The 19,183-nt window shown below is 32.5% G+C and overlaps 1 pseudogene; it reads right to left on the minus strand.

The window, feature by feature from the left end:
* Positions 1-471: 471 nt before the first annotated feature.
* LOC149553810 (uncharacterized) overlaps positions 472-19,183 on the minus strand; it is a 56,184-nt pseudogene continuing 37,472 nt past the window's right edge.

The following is a 19,183-nucleotide window of genomic DNA, read 5'->3' on the forward strand; positions in this document are numbered from 1 at the left end:
TTAATCAAGAAACCAGCTGTCTGCTTTATCTTATCCCCTTCAAATAAACTATGCATGTTGTCCGTCTTCAAGATGACATCTTAGAGAGATCGGTTGTTGTCATATGCCATGCATTTTGAGAGAAAATGTCATTTTGTTTCAACCACTCCAGACATGCAAAATATACAAATTCTCTGCTCCCAAGTCTCTTTGGGCCTCTTCCATCTTCCCATCTTGCATCTGAGGTGATGAGATCTCATTCTCAGTTGTGTCAATAATAACCTTGTCTTTCCTTTAATAGCAGCCCCAGTGTGCACTTTTTTGTCAAGTTCTCCGATTGAATTAAATTCTTTAATATAATAGATTTTTTTCCTACTCATATTATTGTTCCATATGACATGAAGAAACTTTCCTCTAACAAACTTTCCTATGCATAAGCAAACCTAGATTACCAATACAATTACAATAAAGAAAATACCAAATGCTAAGAAACTAAATGTTCTTGATATTTGAGCTTCTTGAGACATTAGCAATGGCATTTTTATAAACTGTCCACAGAGCACTGAGCAGCGGATTCAGGATGCCCCTGTATGATCTGACCACCAAACTTGGCCTCGGTCATCTTCAAGAGAGTATGAACCCGACTCGGATTAACCTCCTCCGCTCCAATCCTTTCACTCATAGTTTGCAAAACTAAAAATCTGGGCCTCATCACCTTGTCCAAACTCATTGTCAACATGTGTGGATGCTTTGACACGAAGTTTGCAGAGAGTCACATGTGATTGAGCATTAAATCCATCTTTTTCTTAATGTTTTCCTCAGACGCGTCGAGGACTTTAGGGTCAACCCTTACTAATTCCAAGGCTTGTTTAGGCGAGAGACCACAAAGCTGAAGACCAAAATTCTCCCAAAGGACAATCGAGGGTTTCAAGACATTCTGCAGATTCTTTCTAAGAATATGGGTGATCATGTTTCCGAAGAGTGCATCACACAGAGGAAGGGCTAGGGTTTCACAAAGGGCAAGATGGTTAGGAAGACTGGAAGTTTTGCAACAGATAAATGCATCTAGTTTGAGCTATAAAGTTCAGGGCTATTTTAAAATATTGATTTTGAAGAATAAACGTTTAGCTGAGTGATGATGTTTATAGTTTCAATGGGAGAAGAGCCATTAGTGCTCATGTTTCAATGTTCTTATGTTATAAATTCTTTTAATTATTGTTCATAAAATGTTTCAAAAAAAGATAGCACGTGTACTAGTAGCTGATCACACATGTATTAATAGTTGGATCATCTTTTAGTTTTCGTGGTTGTTGATTGGTCTATTTGTGCAAATAGTTGATCATCTTTTAGCTTACTTGGTTGCAAGCATAGTGGGTTTAACAATGGAGGGAACTCCATAGTTAAGCTTGCTCAAGTTGGAGTAGTACTTGGATGAGTGACCTCTCCGGAAGTCTCATTGCTTCAACTCTATGAGTATCATCTAGATCCAGTGAGTGCTAAGTGTTCCATTTATTCTCATGAGACAAAGATTCATGTGTGAATCACTACTCATGATATATGGGTCAATGAGTTTGACTCAAAAACTACACAATTAAATCCTAATACCAATATGACAAAAAGTAGTATTTTTTTGGTGAGCAGCTACCTATTGGGGGGGTGAACATAATGAGTTTCAGTTGAACATTTTAAATGACACTTTTAGACCACCTCACACTCTACGAGTTCTACATAGACGTTTGTAAATGCACAAAAGTTGAAAAGTTAGCTTTAAGCTCTTCACTCACCTACGGAGGTTCACTGAAAAAAATGGCAAATTTTGACATATAGAATAGGAGTTCTAGGTGCCTTAAGTTAGCCCCCCCTAGTTGCACTTGCACCCGAAGGAGGTGAAGGGATAGTTGATAAGAAAATATTTGTGATTTCTTCTAAATTGAATATATATATATATATATCGTTATTTGCATGCATAATTGTAAATGTTGTATAGTAGGACATATAAGAAGAAGTCATGGGTTACCCTATGGTCTCGAGTTCCAAACTATCTCAGATTTGAATGATGTGTGTGTGCATGCCTTAAGGGGAACTAGTTTGCCTTGCTCGCCCCTAAATGGGTTGCTAGGTGAGTAGGGAGACACCCCCTTAGTTTAAATATATTATTTAAAAAAACTAAAAAGTAGAAGCAATGTAGTAAGGGGTAAATTTGTAAAAATGACAATGATTAAACATTGAAAGAAGAAATTAGTGAGTTTCTATACAAAATGTATGGATGGGGGTGATCCCACAATAATGGGTTTCACTTTAGTGGGACGAACAAACTTAGAAAAGTTGAGAAATTTTGAGAATTCAATACACCACACGTTCGTGCGAACCTCACAAACATGTTCGCATGAACATATGGGATGGGCATGTTCGCGCGAACATGCCTATGTCATATGTTCACGCGAACATGCATCGTGCCAATTTTCGACAGTTTAAAATGTTTTTCTAACTTTTTCAAATTCATTTTCACGGCGAGTATTGTTCATTTTGGGCGTTGGAGCGAACGTGTGATTTGTGCTACCTCCGTCAACATCATCCTGTCGCTTTCGTTCTGATTCTCATCATCAGGTATGTCAAAATATTATTAATTTAATGTTTTGAACGTTTTAAAAGTATTTTTTAATGTTATCAAAGTAGATTTTAATGTTTTCAATGCATTTTTTAATGTTTTAAAAACATATTTGAATGTTATTTACGTTTTTAGTGGTTTTGAAAGCATATCTAAATGTTAATTTAATATTTTTATTGTTTATTTATATTAATTTAAAAAACAGAAAAATATTATATAGAAAACATTAGAAAACAATTTTAGAAAACATTAGGAAAAATAGTAGAAAATTTATAATATAAAATTTAGGAAAAACATTAGAAAACAAATTCAGAAAATACATTACAAAAACATTAGAGAATTTATAATTTAATATAAAATTTAGAAAAAAAATTTAGAAAAAAAAGTAAAAAAATATTAAATAAATATTAAATAAATATTAAAAAATTTATAAAAAACATTAGAAAATTTATTAAAAAAATAACAAAAATATTAGAAAATTTAGAAAAAACATTACAAAAACATTAGAAAATTTATAATTTAATATAAAATTTAGAAAACAAATTTATAAAAAATATTTTTAAAAATTAAAAAATTTAGAAAAAAATATTACAAAAACATTAGAAAATTTAGAAAACAAATTTAGAAAAAATATTAGAGAATTTATAATTTAATATAAAATGTAGAAAAAATATTTAAAAAACATTAGAAAATAAATTTAGAAAAACATTAGAAAAAATATTAGAAAATTTATAATTTAATATAAAATTTAGAAAACAATTAAAAAAAATATATTACAAAAACATTAGAAAATTTAGAATTTAATATAAAATTTAGAAAACAAATTTAGAAAAAATATTACAAAAATATTGGAAAATTTATAATTTAATATAAATTTTAGGAAACAAATTTAGAAAAAACATTAGAAAAACGTTAGAAAATTTATAATAATATAAATTTTAGAAAACAAATTTAAAGAAATATTAAAAAATTTATAATAATATAAAATTTAGAAAACAAATTTAGAAAAACATTAGAAAAAATATTAGAAAAACATTACAAAAGTTATAATAATATAAATTTTAGAAAACACACACACACACACACACACACACACACATATATGTTTATGTTAAATGTAGACATGTATGTTTTTAATTTTAATGTTTATGTATATATGTCAAATTCACCTTAATGTCTTAATCTTAGGAGTTTAATTAAATGACATATCTTAAGGGTCTAGATCCTAAATTGTACATGTAAAAATATAGATTAGAATGTATAATTTTTTATTTTGAACATAGATGTACATGTATATTTGTTCATGGTTAAAAGTAGATGTATGTACATGTTTTTAATAAATTCACATTTTTATATGTATTATTTGTGTATATGTTAACTATTGATCTTAATTTATCTTATAACTAAGTGTAATTAACTATATTTAATAACACATGTCTTAAGGGGAGATCCTAAACTATACATAAGAATGTAGATTAAAATGTATATTTTATTTCATAAATGTACATGTAAATATGTTCATGTGTTAGATATAGATGTGCATACATATGTTTTCAATATTCATGTTTAAATGTACATATATTATTATTTTTAATGTCTTAATAATTAGAACTATATAATTAACTATATAATTCAATGAGATGTCTTAAGGGGAGATCCTAAATTATACATATATAAGAATGTAGATTAATTTACATATCTAGGTATGAATATTACATACATGTACATCCAAACCCTAACCCTAACCTTGATCTTAAAATTTAATTTCTAAACCCAAGATTATAAATGATAGTAAATACCCTAAATCATAATCTTGAACCAAATCATAAACTTCATATGCTAAGTTCCCTTATCCTAAATTCTTGACCATGGACCTTAATATTAACCCCTAAATTTAATGCTAGAAATTATGTAAGTTCATGTAAACCCTAACAATGTCATAAGGTCTTAAATCTTACCATAAAATTGAGCCTAATTACACTAAAACCCTATTTCAAAACCTAATTGAGGCCTAACTTACATAAAATTAAAACAAGTTACCCTAATCCTAAATTGTTAAAAATTACATTTGAGATACATGCACATACATTCAAACACATGTACATACATGAAGTATGACCCTTGTTTTAAATGATATATATGTAACCCAAATTGAAACCTAAACCTCGAAACATTATCATTTAAGAGTAATATAAATAATTTATTACCCTTTAATTGAATTCTCTAATAATACCCCCCCAAAGTATAATAAAATCCTAGAACAATAAATTAACTCTAACCATAACCAAACTCTCAACTTTAAAGTTATCTTATACTTATATGCAAATTAATCTAGGTCTAGATGTGTTATAGATTATCTAGGTCCATGATGTGTGATATATGTTCAATTACATGTGTATAATTTTTAATTTTAAAAATAAAAAATTGTGTGTACAATAGGCAGTTTAGCTCTTCATACATTTCTACAGATATGGCTTCACACGATTAGCTTGATGCGGCTCTTGGTGCGGCACCTAATGTAGTTTCTGCTACGGCTCCTACTGCGACACAGGTTGATGCGGTTCCTGTTGTAGCGCCTGATGCAGTTCCTGATCTGGCTCCTCGTGTAGCTCGTGGTGGGGCTCATGCTGCAGCTTCTGGTGGGGCTCGTTGTGTACCTCGACGTAGGGCTCGTCGTGCAACTCATGTTTTGGCTCCTAGTAGTGGAGGTCCTACCATGGCTCTTGGTGCGACTCCTATTCCAGGTCAAGCTGCACCTGCAGCTCCTGTTGGAGGTCCTGCTGCACCACCTCCACGCATCGATATCAATACTTTATTTTCATTTTCAGAGCAGGAGGTTGCTAGACTACAACACTCTATATTGAGCTCTGATGATGGTCTTTATAGAGACATATGTACTACGATATGTAAGAGTTTAGAGGATTTGACAGCTAGGTTTAGAGCTCACCATTCATTTACTCCTGCCATATTAGCTTCCATATCTAGGGAGCTTAGGGCTAAGGTTTCAGGAAATGCATCATTTGATGACGTCAAGAGGGTAGCCCCCAAAGACGTCATCCAGAGAGAGCTCTTTCTAGCGTATGAGGGAACACAGGGTAGGGTGAGAGGCTATAGAGTCACATGATGTAGAGACCCTATTATTTCTAGCATGATCTATCCACAATTTTTAGCTCCACATGGTCGTTATCCTAATAACGACCAAATACCCCTTTATTTTGCACAACAATTGTACGTTGAGTTCTGTATAGGGCTCAACGTCAACTACTTGGATATTCTTGATTATTGTGGACAGAGGCGTGGTCAGATCGTAGATTGTGACCAATACTGCAGTGTAGATCATCTACCACCTATAGATCTTAGAAAGTTTGTTGAATTGAGGATGCCTCTTGTGACTCCTGCACATGCACCTATTGTAGATAGAGTTGTCATTGCTTCCCAAAGGGGAGCAATTGACACTATTGGACACATTGCATCTGCGGCGGCTACTATCACATTAGATTCTATTGGTTGTTATCTTCATAGTCAACGTCCTCATCCACTTTGTTGACCATCTTCATAGGCATCTAGTAGCACTTTAGGTGCCTCCTCTAATGATGCATATAGAGCTACTGGGCTACCACTGCCAGGCGATATTCATGGTCTTTCAGGATAGAAAACACATATGGATATGGCACTATATTTTTTGGAGGATATGTTGCACTTTATTAGCTATATTTTTGATACAGAGAGGATTCTAGTACACTCGGTGATGGATGTTGTTAGATAGCATTAGAGCCCTGACATAGTTCCACAGACACAGGCCACCACTCCAGTGATAGATGATACACCTGTGTGTAGCTCACAACATTCAGTACCAGGCTCACGACACTCTACAGATGACTTGAGCATACGAGTTGGAGATGTCCATATCACAGCTGAGGGTCTTGATGATTTTGGTGAGCAGTTGTGAGGCCTGTTTGAGATTGATACTAGTTTGAGCCTGGGTATTTTATCGTACATGGACCTATTGTTCAGACCTGGCAGCATTAATTCTACACCATTACCCAGCCAATTACAGAGTCCACTTCACTCAGATTTACTAGCAGTTGGACATGGAGTTTCAGGCTCAGGTGCATCAGTAGATGATAAGATGGAGTTTGCTGATCATCCTCCACCTCCGGAGACCCAGGTACATATATAATTTAATTTTAATTTTAAATATATATGAAATTAAAAAATATGTTCATTTATTGAAAAATTTAGTTCAGATATATATGTAGATATTTAATTTAATCTTTAACTCATAATAATTCATGTAGGCACAGGTCGTTGAGCACATGGTTACACATACTGTTGGTTCAGGGCATCATGTACATGAGAGAGATGATTCTATTGAGGCACCTGGTAGTGCTCAGGTACTTGAGTTTTAAATAGTTTTTTTAAAGTTATTTAAATATTTTGAAAACTAGATATATATATATATATATATATATATATATATATATATATGCAAGTTGGTATTTAATTTGAACGTACATGTACATGATGCACGTATGTATATATATGTTTTAAAGATAGAACTCTAACACATGTATGTATATATGTATATATATTTGCAGGGCTTGGTTGATGCACCTCAGTGAGAGGATGTACAGGAGACTCGATCAGAAGGTCATTCTGTTCGTATGTGTCTTGAGGAGTCCCTCTAGTAGTAGATCAGATTTATATATTTTTTGATGCATTTATATATTGGAGGTTCAGTTTACATGTACACATGTGTATTTCAATTCCTTGATGACATACATGTACTTTCACTATTTATTTGATTATTGAGTATTTCAGTAGTTAGATACCATCACATGTATGTATATATGACTTTTTATATTTTGTTGCATACATGTATTTATTTGAGATTTACAGTTTGTATTTCAAATACATAGAGATATATTAAATCTATAGATGTTTATTCTTGAGACGTGTATATGTGTATTTTTTGTGTGTTATAGCTATAGAACATGATCTTGAGACATGTGTACATTTATATCAATTATCGGTTAGTAGGAAGTTAGAAAGATACATATTTCTTAAATTATCAATTACTAATCCGCTAAAGATAAATATTAGTTTTATGTGGATAAAAATATGTTAATTAGGTAAGCCAATACATTATTTTAGAAAACTTTTACAAAATATAATATTAAAAAAAAAATTAATTTAAACTAATTTAAACTTTAAGAGTACATGACCGTAGATGTAATAAAGTAACATTAAAATATATAGTTTTTTAATAAACTAACCTAAATGATAACTATGAACTTATAATCTTACAATTTAAAAAACCAATGTTTAATTTTCACTTATGAAATTCAATCTAGTTTGAAAAAAAGTTGATAAATGAATTTAAATTATTAAATTCATCCATGGTACAATTAATTTAAATTATTAAATTATATAGTTTTTTAATAAACTAAATTTGATAATTAAGAACTTATGATCGTACAATTAAAAACACATTTAATTCAAGATGAAATTCAATAGTTTGAAAATAAGTTGATATTTAAGAATTGTAAGATATTAAATTATTTTTGATATAAATCTATAGATAATGATTGTGTAAGTTTGAACTAACTTAAAGCCTATTTATATCAAGTTGTTAAATTATTAAATTCATCCATGTGGTACAATTAATTTAAATGATTAAATTATATAGTTTTTAAATAAACTAATGATAATTAAGAACTTATGATCGTACAATTCAAAACACATTTAATTAAAAGTGAAATTCAATAGTTTGAAAAGAAGTTGATATTTAAGAATTGTAACATATTAAATTATTTTTGATACATATCTATAGATAATGAAATTGTGTAAGTTCAAACTAACTTCTAGCGTATTTAAATATCACTTGTTGTTAAATTATTAAATTCATCCATAGTACAATTAATATTATAGTTTTTTAATAAACTAATGATAACTAAGACTATGATCATACAATTAAAAACACATTTCATCAAAGTTGATATTCAAATTATTATAAATCTCAAAGGTCTAATCAACCATGATGTACACTTATAACATGTAATATCTTTTCATGATCTTCAATATCTAGTCTCCACTTGTGACGTACACACTTAAGTTTGACTGGATGTAGACAAAGCCCGGTAGCAATGACCAGGTGGCTGTATTGTAAAACCTTGTTGTCAGGTTGATAATCAACAAAGTGTATTCCATGTTGGACTATTTTGTCTTGCTTCAAATATGTTCCCTCTATCACAACAGAACCTGCACCACAAATTTAAGTATTTTAAAATTTGATAGATATAAAGTTACCTATATATATATATATATATAAATTTATATATGTATGTGCATACATGAATATGTATAATTTACCTATGGGGAACAACATTCCATCACTTTCTTCAGGGTCATATAACTTTGTCCTCTGTGCAGTACATCACAATAAATAATAACTGACACCTTCATGATTTCTAGGCTTAGCAATCATTGCAAAGACATCTCCTGCATAACAAGTATACATGAATGTATGTGTACAATATATATAACACAGTTGGAATCAGTTGATAATTAATTAACAAGTTGAGATTAATTTTTATGATATTCACCCACTTTTACCAATCCAGAGATATGATTATAATCATCAGAAATCAATGGAATATCATCAAAATTTTCATCATCTTTATCAAATGTATCGGTAACATCAAGTGGTACCAAAATCCATGCACTTGTATATCCACGTGTTTGATTGATGCATTCTTCATAGTCTTCATCAATGCAACTGTCACAAAAACATGAGAATTCTCTTGTCTTCAATGTCTAATTGCAATTATCTATACTCATGACTGAATGTAAGGAACGTGTCTTTTCTATCCTCTTGCAACCATGCATGTTTTTTCTATTAACACCTAAAAGTTTGAATTAAATTGAAAATATAGACAAATTGAATTTAAACTTCAATGAATTGAAAAATAAAACTTAACAATAAAATTTTATAACTTAATTACATAAAAGTTAAACAAACGTACACATCCATGTACCTGTTATCTCCTAGAAGACTCTATATGGTACCTGTCGACTTGTGGTTGATGATGTCCCAACCTCATCTAATGCAAAATGAGTCTTACACCATTCACCAACATCATGTGCATCATTTACATGAACTCCCTGATAATTCATTTGATACTTTCGCAAAGCATGTTTGATGCAAGCTCCAACACCATCATGTTCACCTTTTCCATGGCTACTCTCGAAGAAATTTCATATGTGTTTTATATTCTCATTGTGATGATATCTACACAATGCATAAAATGGTCTAGATGATTTAAAATTTGTGGCACATCCATCAGACCAAACATAATGTTTATCAACATTTATGTTTCTTTCTTTCAAATAAGAAAAGAACATATTGAAGCAATGTTCTACATAGTGAATGTCATGTTCTTTATCATCACTTATATAAAAATGATATTCCTTTATAATTACTTGTGCTTGAACTATACTCTGAACACCATCCAAATCTAACTGTGCATGTCTATAATAAACATGTACCATAATAGTGACCTGCTTATTAAAGTAATAATCTGATTGAATTGCTTTTTGATGAACAAAGGAATAGTTCTCTGCAAAATCAACAACTGATACAATTGTTTCAAGTGGGAAATTATCTCTCAGAGTTTGAAACTGTTGTGCTTGCCACTTTGCAAAAAATGCATGACAAATATAAGGTTGAATCAATTTCTTAAATCTGTCCATAAATGTTAGAGCAGGCAACTCCTCTTCAACATATTCCAACCTTTTTGTTTCTTTCCCCAACTTTGTTTCATTCTTGACATACTTGTAACTTTTGCAATTCAATATTTTTGTTATATCAATATCTTTCAATTTTCAAAGGAAATAGAGCCAATTCACCACATGTTTCACATAATCCTTTGATGCAATTTATTTGACCAGCTGGATCATCTATGTTGTCACACAAAATGGATGATATAAACTCACTTCTCCTACTAAGAGGAGCAGCATGAAAACCATATGTGTGACCTTCTACAAACTTTCAAAATACCTAATAGTGGAGATCAAACTTAATATGATGATGACAACAACATGTTTCAAACACTTTGTTTGACCTCACAAAGTATGGCTTCAATTTTTCAAACAATGTTTGCCCAACTTTTACATTAGGATGTTCACTACAAAATGACACATATAACTTATGTTGTGTTGTGTCCAACCAATGTTTTGTATGATGTTCATATTGAGCAGGTGCAATCCTATGCTTGATAACATCTCTACTATTTGATTAAGGATGAGTGTTATCAATCCAAAATGATATGACTAAATTTTTTAATAACTCTTCAATCCTATCAGAACGAGGTGCTCTACACATGATTTCCCAATTGCCCTCCATAGTACTGTCATCCACAATTAATCTTCTCTTAACATATTCTCTTATTGTTTTCCTACTAAAACCCATTTCAGACGAAATTGAAGATATTTGTCTATTTTGGGTCATATTCTTACTTACAACAGACATCAACATCACTTTTCTTGCCATAGAATTATCTTTAGTTTGAGAGTGTTTTCCTATGTTTCTCAAACCTTATTTAACATTTTCAATCAGATCAGTTTGCATGTTAGAAAATCTTCTCTTTTTTGATGTTGTGTCTACACCTAACAATTTCAATGCCTCTTGCAACTTCTTTTGTGTAAGCAAATGTGAAAGCAACTGAGCTTGTTCAAGTGTTTCAGTGTTATCAAATTGAGTCATAATTTCTCTTATCTTCTTATTCATTGACCTTTTCTTAGACAAACTTAATGATTGAACGCGAGCTGCAAGTTTTCTCAATTTATCCACATCCATTTTAAGTAAATGATCTAAATTCTTATGAGAAATACTATTCTTTACAGATTGGGCAATTCTTGCACCTAATCCCAACCCTTCTCTAACTTTTGTTACTGGAATTTCTACAGGGACCAATTTTGAGCCTTCTCCAACATCCAGTGTTTGAGATTCTGCAAGGAAAGATTCTGACCTTTCTCCAACTTTTGTTATTTGAACCTCTGTAGGGAGTGATCTTGAGTCTTCTTCAACATTCATTTTTTGAGATTTCGTAGGGAGTGTTCCTGACCTCTCTCCCATATGCAATGCTTCTACTTCTATTGAGCCTTCTTCAACATTTCCTTCACCTTGTTTAATTCAATGATAACGTGCCACAGTCTTTTGAATATTTCTTTGTTCTGCTTCATCAAATCTTTTCCTTGCATATTTGTTTTACCTTCCTTTCTTGTTTCCCATTATAAAATCAAAAAAAAAAAATTATCCCTTGCCTCAAGATAAATTTCACGCAATAACCAAATAAAAAAATCATTGTACGAATTTGTCTATCGCTGTCAGTACTTTTAAATTGTTTGACAAAAATCAATAGAATGTAGTCGTCCACAACAAGGCATAAATATTCTTCATTATATGACTAAAATCTGTGAGTTGCATTCTTTACAAGTGGAAAAGTACCAAATCCTTCTTAAGCCATCATTGAATCACAAACAAACAACATGGTATGAATACTAGAATGTTTCTCCTAAAAAATAAATTTTTCTTTCTTATAAAATATATAATTTTTTTGTCTCTTTATTTTTTTTGTTCTTATTGTAGGACTAGAAAAATGGGTTAAATGCATAACATACTATGATAAGTCACAAAACTCAATCAACATACATTAGCACCCACTAGTCTACCATGAAAGCCAAACTAATCAAAAGAAGCAAACATAAGGTTAGAAACCCCCTCTTTTGTTTGTAGCTCCCATGTCCTTCTTTCTTCTCCAAATGATGTTCAGGTGACTTGAAATGGTGATGATGTTGAGCGGATATGTGATATGCAAAGTTCCTAATGTGAAAAATGAGATTTTGTGTGCAAGATACGATTTTGGGTCAAGTGCAGAATGAGGAGGTGCAGAGGCTTCTAGATGTAGTTTTGGGGTCCTAAGGTGTAGTTTGGAGGTCCAAAATGGTCATGCAAGTGCCTAAATGTATTTTGGAAGTACCAAGTGCACTCCAATAGTACTAAATGCACCCATGGTGTAGTTGGGGCTCAGAAGGGCGCAATTGGTAGTTTCTGGGCACAGTTGGGAAGCTAGGTGAACATCTGCTGATTTAGAATGGTATGGTTGCCAAGTTGATATGCCAGGAAGCTAAGATGTTGGGGTTGATGTTATGATGGGTTGGGAGATGTAGAATAGAGTTTATGACCTAAGGAATGATGTAAGACTAGGAGGTGCAAAATGTAGATCAGGGCATGCTGATGCAAGGGGACCTATCTAGGTACCTAAGGACACTTCTGAAGCCTCAAAATGCTGTCTGGAAGCCCAAATTGGGTTCTCAGACTACCAAGTGCACTTAGATAGTACCAAATATGTCCATGGTGTAGTTGGGGCTCAGAAGGGCACAATTGGTAGTTTCAAAGCGTAGTTGGGAAGCTGGGCTGAAACTAAGGCAATTCTAAGAGCTATGTTTTCCAGATTGATGCCACAGTGAGGTAAACAGTAGAGGACAATGTTGAGACTAGAATGAATGCTCAAAATGATGTGTAGGACATCTAGAATGATGGTTAAAGTGGTCAAGGTGAGGTTTGGATATGCAAAGATGCAAGATGGAAGATGCAAAGTGATGATTTTGGAGGTGAAATGCAAAGGATGCAAGCTTAAATGCTAATGAATGCAATGTGAATATGAGGGATACTAAAAAGGTGCAATATGAAGTCTATATGATGAAAGTATGAGGCTCAAACTATGGATAATGCAAGTGGATGCTATGCAAGAGTGAAATCTATGTTTTGCCAAGCACGTTTAAGAGCACAAGTTGCCATGTTTTCCAAGGTTTGAATGTATTGAACCAAAGTTTGTGATGTTTTGACAAGGTTTTGACAATGTTTGATGTTTTGACAAGGTTTTGCAAGTTTCCAAGGTGTAAATTTGAATGTTGGCTTTTATCTTGATTATGTTTTATACACACGCAAGACACATTAAGACAAGAATAGCTGTTGTTAAAATTGAACAGTCACACCACAATCTAGGCTTTAGGACTATATCCACTGAATTCCTACTTGAACCAAAGTTCAGCCGCACTTATCCAGAGTGAACAACTTAGGACCTTAGTACCATAGGCTCCCCCTTACAGTGCACTCACTTCTCAGGGCTACCAAGATCCACTTCCCAAGAGGCATGACTTCCCAAGGGACTGTTGTCTCTACTAAGGATCTCGAGAATGTAGGATGTCTTCACGGGCATCGGTGACCCCTTGAGCCAGTGGATAAAAAGGATTTTGGCCACTAAAACATATTTTTTAGTAAGGGCATTCCATTCAGCAAGTGAGTGATAAACTTCCTCATAAGGTCTCCCAGCCCTGAGAACTAGGGTTTGACGCACCACAAGGGTACTGGAGGAGAACTATCACTCAGCAATACCACTAATATGGCTTTCACCGTAATCAAGTTTTATATAGTGACTAGAATGTTGACCTAGCTTTTGGCCCATTACCTCTCTGAGGTCGTCCCCTGGCATACCCAATATCGAGTATCTTGGTCCAAGGTAGGCCTCCTATAGAAGTTACATGGATTTCTCTTACACCCAAGATCCACGAATGGCGAGGGGAGAGGATATGTCCAATACAACTCCTAGGGATTTAAACACTATAGACACGCCAGGCAGAAAATGAAAAGTTCATTTTAAGCACCAAACGAAGTGTTATTTAATCTAATAAATCCACACACATGGTTTTGACAAACACACAATGGTTTTCGACAACATCCTACAAAGCAAGCATTAGTAGTTTGTTATGATCATGTCTTCATCCCATGATTGCCACATGCTGCAAGGAGATCATTAGTAACACAAAATCATCTAATCTATGTTCTAGAAGGAAATGAAAACCTTAGATGTAGATTTTGTGTTATGTATGTGCTCACTGTGAACCAGGTGTGCTTTGATAGAGCAGATTACACCCCAGAAAGCCAAAATGTCTCAGAACACCCCCAAGTGTGCCCAGACAGTGTAGACTGCGTCAATGACATAGTTGGGGCCCCGTTGGATACAGTTGAATGAATTTGATTTGAAAATAAAATTAAATGTTTTTCATTAATTCAAGTTGTAAATTAAAAAATTCAGTTGAATGTAACTACCGAGATAATTAAAGTGAGATAAGTAAAACTAACATGTAACCAAACTTTAAAAGTATCTAGTTTGAATCTATTTAACTTCAATGTATCCTTTAAACAACTTCACTAATGAAAGAAAGAAAGAAATAATTTAGATGTTCAATTTTTTTTTAACAAATTCAATATTTTAAAAAATGAAAAAACCAATAAGAATATACATTTCTTAACACCATGAATGTGTTACTAATTTTTAATTTAACTTCAATGCATCCGTTAAACAACTTCACTAATGAAAGAAAGAAATAAATAATTTAGATGTACAATTTTTTTACCAAATTGTGAACGAAGATAGGAAATATTGATGGAAGCGTGAACAAAGATAGGAAGAACATTAATTTGCAGATATTGAGAAATCTCTCAGCTGCCTTCGATTTGACTTCTACGAACGAAATTCGTGACAAAGACAAAAAATGCACTACCAGGTTGATGGCAAATAGCTTTACAAATTGATCTTTTAAAGGTTATTTGACTTTTTGCATGAACACACTGGATCTAGGCATGTTCGCATGAACATGGGTTCGTGCGAACATGCCTAATATGTTTGCACAAACATGCCTAATATGTTCGTGCGAACGCATAAAATTAGGAAAATTTTAACCCTTTTTTTCTTTTTTTTTTTTGCTCTTTTGACTCCCATAATTATAGGAGAATGATCTCCTATTGTAAAATAAAAAATGTCAAAATGTGCTGCTCGGAGCAGGCTTTCCAACGACTATAACTGTGATACATATTTTAGTCATTAAGACTTTCAAATATGAGTTTAACTCATTATAGGTTCATTACCGATTGAACATAAATCGACTTTGACACCTTAGGAAAATTAGTAAATCAGGTCAATATTTTTTTGAAAAATATGTAGGAACTAGCTTATTGAGATACCTTTCTATTCAAAAAAAAAAAAAAGGTTTATGATAAATTGACTTCAAATTATCTAGGTGTCAAACGAAACATATGTCTGAATTATGATTCATGTTACTTCAAAACTTCATAAACTATACAATATTCAACCAAAATAAATCAAACCAAATGCATCCTCTAGATATTGATGTTACAAATCTAACGCTAAAAGAATTACTTCATTATCATTTCTAAAAAAAAAGTTGTGTTGGACTGTCACTCTTTAAAAATATTGAATTTTATTATGTACCACTTTTCAGACGAGATTAAAAAAAATGACATAAATAATTTTATTTTTTTAGATTAAAAAATATGGTTACAAAGTAGGAACAAAGTACTAAAAATCACTAGTTTGTGTCATCTTGAAATTATTTATAGTTTTGAAGACATAGTCACTTGAATGTGATGTTTGTTGCAAAAATATTGATTTCAGTGTCAAAATTGGTCAAAAAGTGGAACCCATTATTGTGGGATCACCCACATGGGTGCATGTAAAAAGCACCATAAAAGAAAAACTAGAACTCATAGTGCATAAGTTGAAGTCAAATTTGCACATCTTTTCTCATTGTAATGAGAGATATAGTAGTCAAAACTCTTCTATTTTATTAATAATTTTGTATGGATTGTTTTTTTTTTTTTTAATATCAATCAAAGGAGAATGGTGGTTGTATACAAAGGTCATTTATTGATGTAACCCTTGATATAGTAGTAAATGTTAAACCCTTGTCTTTCTATTTTACCTATATCAATTGTTGTTATGTGAAGCATTAGTCCTTGGGAATTATGTATTTTGATGGACCATGACATAGATAGTGGTACTTGTTTATGATTCCCTAGGGATATTCATAAACTTATAGAGGACCTATTTCTTTAGATAGTTACCAACATCTTCTACAAGTAAAGTTCCGCTCATTGTATATGAAATTACTAGTCATTCTTATATTACCACCTTTTGTTAGATTATTTCCAAATATGTTAGGAAAAATCATATTCAATTTTATTTTTATCCTTCTCTTCATATGCTTTCAAACTAAGAATTAAGTGATTTAGTTAGGGTGACAGATAAAAATACTTCAATGGTAATTATAAACAAGTGATACTAATACTCTCATCACATGTTTATGATGAGCGGGAGCAATTTGAGTGGAGGGGTTAGGGTTTGTAGCAGTGAAGGAGACATTGTTGAACTAGAATATGAAGATGGAAAGATGATTTCTTCTCTAGGGTAGGCCAATTGGTTTGCTTCTTCCTTTGGTGATGATGGTTGCCTTGTTGGTGGGGTGGGGGTGAGCGTCATTTTTGGCTGGTCGTCAGTTTAGTTGCCAAAAGATTTTCTTTGTCTTCTATGGTGCTTTGCAAATCATTATGGGTTAGACCAGTGTTCTTTTAGGGAGGGTGGATTTTCTCCCCTAGTGTTGGTTGCAATTCATTTTGGTATGGCTTTGACCATGTGGTTTTTGGTTAGAGGAGGTCTAGTTGTATATTGTTGGAGGTAAGTTTGTTTCCCAGTAACTAAGTTTTCTTTCTTGTTTAGACAACTCTATTGGTTGCGCTTTATTCTCAGAGCATTGGAAAAAACTATTATGGGTTTCTTGTGCCTGGCTCTTACCTTGCAAGAGTGATACATTTTGAGTTTTGGGGCTTTTTCTTTTGTGGGCTTGGCTCTCAAGCACTGAGGATGCAATTTTTGCTAAAGAGTCTAATTGGATTCAAAGGGATTTGTTCTTGGTATTAGATCTTTGGCTTTGATGTTGGTGTTAAGACCAATGTTTTTTGGGTAGTCCATTGCTATCCTCTTTGTGTCAAGGAGACTAGTTGTTTGGGTTGCTCTTGTGGATCTTGGTCCCCTCTAGGAGTTTACTCTAGTGGTGCTCTGAAGTCTTTGAGAGTGGCTTCTTTCCTAACTTCAATAGATGTGCTCCTATTGTGGTGGAGCTCTGCCCTCTCGAAGATGGGAGATATTCTATTTTTTATGACAGTGTTATGGTTTTTTATTCTCATTTGTTTCTTTCTAGTTTGAGATCAAATGTTGTTTTAGTTGTTAAATGAATGTTTGGCAAGGAGGTTTGTTTGTGGTTGAGAACTTATGTGGTGTTGGTGTTATTGCATGAGTGGGCTTCTGTTTCTCCACTCCCTTATTTGGGCAATGATGGTGCTTCCTTTTGGGGACTATGTTTTGAGGGTTTGCAAATCCCTTTCATTATTGAAATCCTTGTTGTGATTGTGGGGTTGGTGGCTCTTTGTTTTGGAGCTTTAGAGTTTTAAATGTTTTTTGCTCTCTTAGTATTGTTCTATTTAGGGTTTGTATCTCCCCTTCAGGCTTAGTTTATTTTCAGGTTATTAATGCTAAACAAGATATTGTAATTTTTTGGCTTTTCCCAGTGTTAGTGATACTTATGCTATCAATTTTAAAGGGAACTTGTTGGTTTATAGTTGTTTTTGTTTGGGAAGACATGTAGTTTGGTAGGTGTGGAAGTTTTAGGATCCTTAGGAAAATCCTTGAAGGTTTGGGATCCTTTTGAAAATTCATAGGATTTGGCTATGTAAACTTATCTCCTTGGCTAAGTTTTTTATTTTTCAAGCTTATGTTCTAAGGATTTTCTTGTTGTAACAAGTTTCAGGGGCATGCCAATCCTTGCCTTCTCAATAAAAAATAAATTATATTGTTCAAAAGATTGCTTCTAAAGTCAACTAAGTCATATTTTTTAACATGACATTAAATTGAATAAAATATAAAAGTGATCCATTGTCCTCAGAAAATAAGAAGTTCCATTGAACAAAGTTAATATAACAATCTTGTGTTGTATAGGGAAAAGTATTGAGAAATAGAAGATGGGAAATTTTATCGAATGAAGAAAACACATCGTAGTCAAAAACTTCTCAAACAATATTGATACAAATGGTGGAAACCAAATAGCATAAGAAAATGTATAAAAACTCAACAAAGAAATGCTTTGAAGTGGATCAATTTTAATACCATGAACAACATTGACTATATGAGGAACAAAACCAACAGAGGTCAACCAAGCAAAAATTGTTCATAATTGGGCTTCACTAATGGAAGTCATTTTAGTATAGCATGTCGAGCTTGGATTTCTTCCTTCATCTCTATCGTGATAAGTTGCAATTTTGTCCCAAACAATTAATCTATCTATAGAAGAAAGCATGTATGACATTAAGAACAAGTAGATGTATGTAATCATCAATATTAGAAGGATACATTACTTGCATGCCAAAATTATGTAAAGATTTTAAATGATCATACAAATAGAGTAAGGAAATTTTGCTAGAAATATGCATGTCATCTTGCATTATTAGCAAAGCATCCAAATACAAGAATGTTATTGTGGTTCTTACAATAAGACAAAAACAATAAACATACATGTAATTAACTTGGAACTTTGGAAGTACACAATATTTACATATTTATGTGAGCGCTTATCTCGACTTCAAAAAGCAATCTCAATAGAAGCATAGACAATCTCCATAGC

This window comes from Cupressus sempervirens, chromosome 6 (assembly GCF_028749045.1).
Source record: "Cupressus sempervirens isolate cs-2001-9-10 chromosome 6, ASM2874904v1, whole genome shotgun sequence".
Lineage (NCBI taxonomy): Eukaryota > Viridiplantae > Streptophyta > Pinopsida > Cupressales > Cupressaceae > Cupressus > Cupressus sempervirens.